The 9,692-nt window shown below is 35.9% G+C and overlaps 1 pseudogene; it reads right to left on the bottom strand.

Moving 5' to 3' along the window:
* Positions 1-1,884: 1,884 nt before the first annotated feature.
* Positions 1,885-2,545, bottom strand: LOC121026242 (60S ribosomal protein L15-like; annotated as a pseudogene).
* Between the last annotated feature and the right edge of the window lie 7,147 nt (positions 2,546-9,692).

The raw sequence follows: 9,692 nt of genomic DNA, 5'->3' as shown, positions 1-9,692 counted from the left end.
AGGAAATGGTTTTACATTTTGATTTGAAAATTTACATTTACTATTAAATGACTTCATACGAAAATATATCTGAGTAACAGCACATATTTTGACTGATACAGAACTACTAAGCCCTGTGTTTCCTAAATAGGAATAAAAATCCTCAAAGTTTTTTTTTTATAATTTAACTTTATTTTTTAAAATTTACATCCAAATTAGTTAGCATATAGTGCAACAATGATTTCAGGAGTAGATTCCTTAGTGCCCCTTACCCATTTAGCCCATCCCTCCACCCACAACCCCTCACGTAACCTTTAATTTGTTCTCCATATCTATGAGTGTCTTCTGTTTTGTCCCCCTCCCTGTTTTTATATTATTTTTGTTTCCCTTCCCTTATTTTCGTCTGTTTTAGTCTCTTTTTTTTTTTTTTAACGTTTATTTATTTTTGGGACAGAGAGAGACAGAGCATGAACGGGGGAGGGGCAGAGAGAGGGAGACACAGAATCGGAAACAGGCTCCAGGCTCCGAGCCATCAGCCCAGAGCCTGACGCGGGGCTCGAACTCACGGACCGCGAGATCGTGACCTGGCTGAAGTCGGACGCTTAACCGACTGCGCCACCCAGGCGCCCCTGTTTTAGTCTCTTAAAGTCCTCATATGAGTGAAGTCATGTGAGTTTTGTCTTTCTCTAATTTCACTTAGCATAATACCCTCCAGTTCCATCCATGTAGTTGCAAATGGCAAGATTTCATTCTTTTTGATTGCCGTTGTATATATATACCATTGTATATATATATACCACTTCTTCTTTATCCATTCATCCATCAATGGACATTTGGGCTCTTTCCATACTTTGGCTATTGTTGATAGTGCTGCTATAAACATGGGGGTGCATGTGTCCCTTCGAAACAGCACACCTGTATCCCTTGGATAAATACCTAGTAGTGCAATTGCTGGGTGTAGGGTAGTTCTATTTTTAGCTTTTTTGAGGAACCTCCATACTGTTATCCAGAGTGGCTGCACCAGCTTGCATTCCCACAAACAATGCAAAAGAGATCTTTTTTCTCCACAACCTCGCCAACATCTGTTGTTGCCTGAGTTATTAATGTGAGCCTTTCTGACAGGTGTGAGGTGGTATCTCATTGTGGTTTTGATTTGTATTTCCCTGATGATGAGTGATGTTGAGCATTTTTTCATGTGCCGGTTGACCATCTGGATGTCTTCCTTGGAGAAGTGTCTATTCATGTCTTTTGCCCATTTCTTCACTGGATTATTTGTTTTTTCGGTGTTGAGTTGGATAAGTTCTTTACAGATTTTGGATATTAAACATTTATCTGATAGGTCATTTGCAAATATCTTCTCCCATTCTGTCGGTTGCCTTTTAGTTTTGCTGATTGTTTCTCACTCATATTTTATGAATATATTACAATATTAAACTAACATACAAACTATTAAAACTAACATATAAAATATGAATTAAACTAACTTATAAATTAACATTTAAACTAACATATAAAATATAAAATGGGCTGCTACTAGTGCTTTATTGCTCAGGAATTTTCAACCTTACACCCTATAGTAGATTTATAGTATAGATTTATTTGATTGAAGGTAATCTTCCTTCATGAAGTATACGTTTAATGCTTGCAACCATTTCTTCAACTTCTTTCTGATATAGCTTATCCAAAATTCAAACATATATATCATAGAGAGTATTGGGATTGTACCTATACATGAGAACTAAATCTGGGAAGTGTGGCATTTAATTTCTCTTACATTACATTATATATTTTTTCTAAATATTAAAAATTAGTACTCACTAACAAACTAAATTATTTAACTAAGTTCTTATTTTTTTACTGTCCTACATTGTTTATTAGGTAAGAATTTTACAAGCATTATTTATATTAGTGGTAACAGCAGAACTGAAGAGTATTGCATCTTCTCCATGCCGCTTGGGGAGAACCACTGATAGTGTGCCCTTTCCAAGGCCACTGCTCTCGTGGTCTGCAGATGTCAGCCTTCCCATCTCCCTGTGCCTGTGGACTGGTTTGGTGATCCCCTGGGTGTAGGGGTTTCTTCTAATAGCTTTTTGGAATGGATCAATGAGGATAATCTCAAAGAATTTGTATGTGGAATCTTCGCCAACCCAGTAAGAATTCAAGACTCTTAGAACCCCACAGTAGCATCTAGCTCACTCCTCTGCAACAGATTGAAGGTTTTGGGAAAATTTTAGCTGGTTAACACCATGATGGACAGGCTTGCCATAGGTAGCACTCTCGGGGACTGGGCATTTATGGCCACCATGTCGCACACGAATCTGATGTATGACATAACCTTGCTTGGCCTTGTACTCCCAGTCTGTGGGCTTTAAGGGCTTTATCAGCTAGGGGGGCTGGAAAGGGGGCTGTGGAGAGCAGAGAGCTGGCGATAGTGCCAGCAACACACCCCGAGAAGAAAGCGCATTACATGGGACTGCTTCTTCTTCCATAGCTCCTGGATGTACTTGTAATCGCCCATCTTGGCTTACCTTTGAGCTGAGAGCTGCCACCAGACAGAAAGAAAAAAGTCTTTCTCCTCTTAAGTAAGTTTTTAATCAAATATATAGCCATAGGAAATTAAGATGGCTCTAGAATTATTTTGTAGAATGCATGGCCAAACTTGACTTTGACCCATTTTTGACTGATGTTAATATCTACATTTTCCCCATCAGTTCTTATTCATTCTCAGCTGACATCTGTATTCATTCCTGAGCATCTGACCTATATGGGTACTCAACTTCCACCTTATTGTATATACCAGCCACCGATCTGGGTTTATAATGTTATCAAGCTCTGCTTTCTCCAAAATTTATTGGCAAGTTTTTTTTTTTTTTAATTTGGTATAGAATACTGTTCTCTGCTAGTTCAAACAATGGAGGATCTGATAAGTAGAGGAGCCACCCCCCAGCTACAGTTGTGCATGGTCAGGGCTTAATATACTCCTCTGAAGACTGCCCCAGTGCTTCTCTTTTAGTTTCTGTAGCATTTTTCAAGTCAGTTCAAGCTAGGAGCAACACTTTTCCAGTCTACTTTGTGCTTGTGATTGGGGTTTCCAATACCTCTGGAAAGAGGATGACATTATATTTGTGATCAGAAAGCCAGTGAATCAGATGAAGAGGGCATCCTCTCTGGCCAAATACTGCAGATTGATTCTCAGCCAGTTTTATAGTCTTTTGGATGATCAATGATGCCACATGGGTTATTCGAAAAGGAATGTAATATATGCCCAGAAAGCCTCAGAACATGAGTAGGATTTCTAGAAACCCAAAAAACTGGTCTTACATCTTTACCTCCTATTGTCTAGTTTTAACAGGCACTACTAGTAACCACCATGAAAGAATATTTATTCACTTATTTACTCTGGGTCTCCATTTTACATTGGTTAAGATTAGTCCCCAGTAATCTTCCCTCAAGCTTCTTTTACTTAATTCCAAAGATGTAGTGAATTTTTCAGGCATTTAACTATTAATGGTGTTTCACCTCCTCCCTTTTATTACCCCAAATGTCTTAGCCTTTATGGCTCAAGAGTTTGTTAAATCAGACTCCCTAAAACAGAGGTCTTACCCTTGCCAAACTTTATAGGCAAACATCAGGTACAGAAAAAAGGTGTTTTTGTTTTGTTTTGTTTTGTTTTGTTTTGTTTTGTTTTTCATGAAAGAGCTTGAATCCATCAGCTGCAACTCCTAAAAGTTTCCCTTCTTTTCCTTTTTCCCCTACATTCAGAATGATTTCAGAAAAAAACAGATGAGAGCTTTGAGTAAAGTAGTCATGATGGCACTGTTAATTTCGCAGCTTACATGATTACCCAGTTTCTCCAACTGGCTATTCTGCCATAAATAGATAGATTCCAGGTTTATTTAGAATAATCAGGGATGCCCGGGTGGCTCAGTAAATTGAGTGTCCGAATTCAGCTCAGGTCATGATCTCATGCTTTGAGAGTTCAAGCCTTGCATCAGGCACTCTGCTATTAGTACGGAGCCCACTTCAGATCCTCTTTCCCCCCCCTTCCCCTCCGCCACTCACTCTGTCTCTCTCAAAATTAATTAATTAATTAATTTAAAAAAAAAAAAGAAGAAGAATCTATGTATACAGATAAGTACACCCTACCAAAAAAATTTTATAGCGAGGGGCTCCTAGTATCTTCCTATTAGCAAATACTATTGTTAGTGTGTGTGCTGGTTAATTTTATGTGTCCAACTTGACTAGGCCACAACATGCTCAGATATTTGGTCAAATATTATCCTGGGTGTTTCTGTGAGTGTGAATTGGAATAAGATTAACATTTAAACCAGTAGACTAAGTAAAGCTGATAGCTTTCTTTAATGTGAGTAGGCCTCATCCAATCAGCTGGAGGCCTTAATAAAACAAAAAACACTGATTCATCCATGAATAAGAAAGGATTCTTCCTGCATGAGGAGCTTTCATAGTAGACATACAGGCCCCAGAATATAAGTGATTAAGACAGACCTTATAGCAGCTGACCAAAGGAAACTAGTTGGATTAAAAGGTTTCCTCTGATCCCAGGTTCAAGTGCCACCATTCTACTGCCATTTGGACCCAGAGTGATATAGGGAAAGCAACCATGAACATTTGCCTGGGACCATCAAAGTTGTCATATGGGAAGTCTCAAATACCAAATAATCCAATACTGAGATGCAAAATTTTCTGAGTTATGAAAACTGGTTTGGAAGGTTGAAGTTAAAGAACAAAATCCATTTGGAAGTTAAAAAAAACAGGAACTAAAAGCAACGTTGTTTTGGGGTCAAATGAGTAAGCATAAATTATCCGCCTTCTATGGTTGCTGTTTTTAACTCTGACTGCAGATGTTGACAATTGCAATTTGTGGTTCATTTTTTTTTTAACGTTTATTCATTTTTTGAGAGACAGAGATAGAGCATGAGCGGCGGAGGGGCAGAGAGAGAGAGGGAGACACAGAATCCGAAGCAGGCTCCAGGCTCTAAGCTGTCAGCACAGAGCCTGACGCGGGGCTCGAACTCACAGACTGTGAAATCATGACCTGAGCCGAAGTCGGACACTTAAGTGACTGAGCCGCCTAGGCACCCCTAATTTGTGGTTCATTTTGAGTGATGCGACTTAAGTGTGCAGCCTAAGGGTATTGAAATCATTAACAGTCCATCTTTGACTTAGTCTTTGGATTAACTGTTGTGCTTTGTGTCAAGAGAGTGCTAATATAATTTTTCTTATTGTCAATATTATAATCATGTTTTCTAAGAGCTCAGATGATGATAATCAGAATCATTACAATACTAACACCAGCATGACCCGGACATCACTGAACATGAAAACTAAATGACTATTTTTTTTTAAGTTTGTTTATTTTGAGAGAGATAGCACATGAGTGGAGGGGGGGCAGAGAGATAGGGGCAGAGAGAGAGAGAGAGAGAGAATCCCAAGTAGGCTCTGCACTGTCAGCACAAAGCCTGACATGGGGCTCAAACCCATGAACTGTGAGATCATGACCTGAGCCCAGCTCAAGAGCCAGACTGGGTGACCTTCACCCAGTCATGAGGTGACCCTACATGACTATTTTTAATACCACTGGATTGAAAATATAAATAACCAAACAGAGCATATTACACAATATGACAAAAATAATTTGGATGCAGAAATAAACCCACACATATATGGTCAATTATTATATGACAAAGGAGCCAAGAATATAAAATGGGGAAAGCACAGTCTCTTAAATTAATGGTATTGGGAAAACTGGTTATCCACATGCTAAAGAATGAAATTGGACTATTCTACATAATATACAAATATTAACTCAAAATGTTTTAAAGACTTGAATGTACTTGAAACCATAAAACTCCTAGAATAAAACAGGTAGTAAGCTCCTTGATATTGATTTGGTGATAATTTTTTGAAATCTGACATCAAAAGTAAAAACAACAAAAGCAAAAATAAACAAGTGGGACTACATCAAACTAAAAAGCTGCACAGCAATGGAAACCATCAACAAAATTAAAAGGCAACCCATTGAATGAGAGAAAATATTTGCCAATAATATATCTAATAAGGGGTTAATATCCAAAATATATTAAGAGTTCATCCAACTCACCAGCAAAAAAAAAAAAAAAAAAAAAATCTGATTTTTAAATGGGCACAAGACATGAATAGAAATTTTTCCAAAGAAAACATTCAAATGGCTAACATACATGAAAAGATGCTCAACATCACTAATCAAGAGGGAAATACCATTGAAAACCATAAGGAGATATCAGCTCACATGTTTTAAAAAAATTAAAAATAGAATTACCATATGATCCAGCAATTTCACTTCTGGGTACATAGCCAAAGAAAATGAAAACACTAACTCAAAACTATATATGCACTTCCATGTTCACTGCAGCATTATTTATAATAGCCAAGATATGGACACAACTTAAATGTCTATCAATGAATAAATGGATAAAAAATGGGGTTATATATATATAATGGAATATTATTCAGCCATAAAAAGAATGAAGACTTACCATGTGTAACAACATGGATAGACCTCAAGGTCATTATGCTAAGTGAAATCAGTCAGACAGAAAGACAGTACATTTGTATGATCTCATTTATATGTAAAAAAAAAAAATACAAGCTCATAGATACAGAGAACAGATTGATGGTTGCCAGAGGTGTGGGAGTGGCAGTAAATGAAATGGATGAAGACGGTCAAAGGTACAAACTTCCAGTTATAAAATAAATAAATCCTAGGAGTGTAATGTATAGCATTGTAACTATGGTAAGTCATACTGTATTGCATATTTGAAAGTTTCTAACAGAATAGACCTTAAAAGTTCTCATCACAAAAAAAAAAACCTACAACTCTGTATGTGATGGATGCTAACTAGACTTATAGCAATCATTTCACAATATATACAAATATTGAATCACACTGTACACCTGAAACTAATATAATGCTATATGTCAATTATATCTCAATAAAAAAGGAATATGCAATAGGTATGTGAAAGCACATTTGGAGGTTGAATCTCAAATTTCTTGGATGAAATAAGCAAGTATGTCTAAATCAACTCCACTTTTTGTTTCCCAAATAAAAACAAACAAAAAACTTTTCTCTCCCCAAAAGACACCAAAGTCCCGACAAAAATAACCAGCAAATTAGCTTGAGCACACTATAGGAACAAACATGCACTGCCCTATCACTCATTCCCCTACCAAACCAAGTGAAGTTACATTTCCTGATTCACTGATTACACTAAAATTTCCGGTGGGAGAAAAATGTGAAAATTTTGATAACATCTGTTGGCCCCTTAAGTGTAGCAAGGATTCTGTCCTACCAAGTGAATATGATAGCAAAGTATTTCTCCAGCTCTGACATAATTTGATTTCAAAAATGAAGTTTAAAAAAAGTTTCTTAATTTCTATGCAAATTTTAATGAAATTATAGATAAGATAAAGCAAAAATTTTGTTATCTTGCTCAAACCTAAACTAGACTTTGCTCATCTGTATGCATACTTAGCAGGCAGTGCAAATGTAAACTTCTGCAAGTCCCATCCAGTCTATAAACTTCTTATCAAAGACAAGGAAAAGATCCTACCTGCTAAATATCCTACACACCTTGGACACAATGCTGAATGGAGTGAGATATGTTTACCTGTAATATAGAGGCTTTCATCATGAAAGCTTTTGGTCACTTTTGTTTCCTCAAAGTGTGTAGAAGCTCATAATGGGATTTTTTAAACTTTATGAAATGGAAGGTGATGCTTCTTCAGAAGTGGACACGCACAAGATTGCTCTTAGTGTTACCGGCTATAGAAAATGTGTTGAAAATACTGGCCTGACATAACACCTTTTTCTTAAAACGCTGGACAAGAAGAATGTATTTCTATAATTTTTCAATACATGAGGATTCAAATAGAAAGAAAGGTTGCAGTAAAAACAGAAATTGACAAACTGTTTCTCTGAAACAATTTGATAATATGTGAATCCTAGGGGCAAAAATTTCACATAGGCTGTGACATCAACTCATACAATGAAATAATGGAAATAAGGCTGTTTAAGAATTCAAAAAATGTAACTAGAAAAAGGCAAGAAGTTAAACAGGACCTTCTCAGGTCCCAATTAAAATTGTAATTTATTTGTAATTAAACTTAAATTTCACAAACTCAAATTACTTCTATGCTTTAAATCATGTTCTCTAAGAAAAAAAAATTTTACTTATGACATCCAATGTGCTTTGCACTGTTTAAAAATGATGAGAATTTTTGAAACGGGTAGCCTGTATGATGAATTTAAATATGCAAAGGAACTGATTCATAAGATACCTGGTCTACCAGAAGACACCTGTAGAAACAAAGCTAATGAAAGTTTTTGGAGACCTGCAAACTAATTTCTACAATTATAAAAACCTACTGTGTCTACCAAATAAAGCCCAAAGTATGCCATGTTCAAATACATTTGTTGAAAAGATCCCTGGCTGAAGCCATCACAATGGACAGACACCTGAATTTATTAAGTGGCTTGATAAAGCAGAGCTTCAAGTCAAAAGGAATTATATATTTGGCTCTATTCCATTTTGCTGCTGCTTAAAAGAAAGGATGTCTGAAAGTCTGCAAGCAATTCAGAGAAGGATAATTGGACAATTAAATGGAAAGGGTCAAAATTACACCTGACCATATCATAGGACAAAAAGAATCATGTCATTGTTATTTTTTGTTAAATATAGAGCATATATTTAATCCTATTATATTTATACTGTCCTTTTGAAAAGTCTTACATTTATGAATCTTAATAATATACAACAGAATAGCCTACAAAATTTAAATATCCAGTAAAGACCTTTTAAAAAGAGGTAAACATCAATTGTTATATTAAACAATATATTATAAAATATTATCCTTATTAAATATTGTTATATTTTTGCTCACATATATTATTCGCTTAATCTGTTGTACTGTAAACTATTATCAATTGACACTGGTAATGAGCTCTATTAGTGTTTTGCTTAAATAAGAGCATTTATGTAACAAAACAATCAATAACACAGAATAATATAATTTTAAATAAACATCTATTTTATACATATTTATGTGAAAATAAATAAATATGTAAAAATAAATATATATATATACTTATATGTTGCATGTTAAATTATTATTCCTTTTTTTGGGGGGGGGGGGGGGCTCTAAAACACAGTCTAATATGGCTGTGTGTTAACTCTGTAAAAAGTTGGTCACCCTAGGTTTGCCCTTCCCCTAGTATCCAAGCTTCATGTAAATCTGCCAAGGAATTTCATTATTTTCCCCAAAAGGAAAGGGGTAAGGATGGCTAGCCTCTGATTCCAGGTTATTCTAGGTGGGCTCCAATATCTTCTAAAACCAGGAACTATCCCCCAGATATACCCAGGCCTGCCTAGATCTGCTTAAACTCAAAATACTACTCAGAAAACTCAGGGAAGAGATTCTAGAGAGGATATTTCTAAAGATTAGATGAGAGCCCTTACAATGCAGCAGAAAGGAATAAAAGATAGCTTGAAAAATTCTGGTGGCATTAATATAACAACTACTAACAAACACTATTTTTTTATTTATTTATTTTTTTATTTATATATGAAATTTATTGTCAAATTGGTTTCCATACAACACCCAGTGTTCATCCCAAAAGGTGCCCTCCTCAATACCCATCACCCACCCTCTCC

This window comes from Herpailurus yagouaroundi, unplaced genomic scaffold, assembly GCF_014898765.1.
Source record: "Herpailurus yagouaroundi ecotype Mexico unplaced genomic scaffold, PumYag 67886, whole genome shotgun sequence".
Lineage (NCBI taxonomy): Eukaryota > Metazoa > Chordata > Mammalia > Carnivora > Felidae > Herpailurus > Herpailurus yagouaroundi.
The sequence above is the reverse complement of the archived record's forward strand: the minus strand, read 5'-3'. Positions and strand labels throughout refer to the sequence as shown.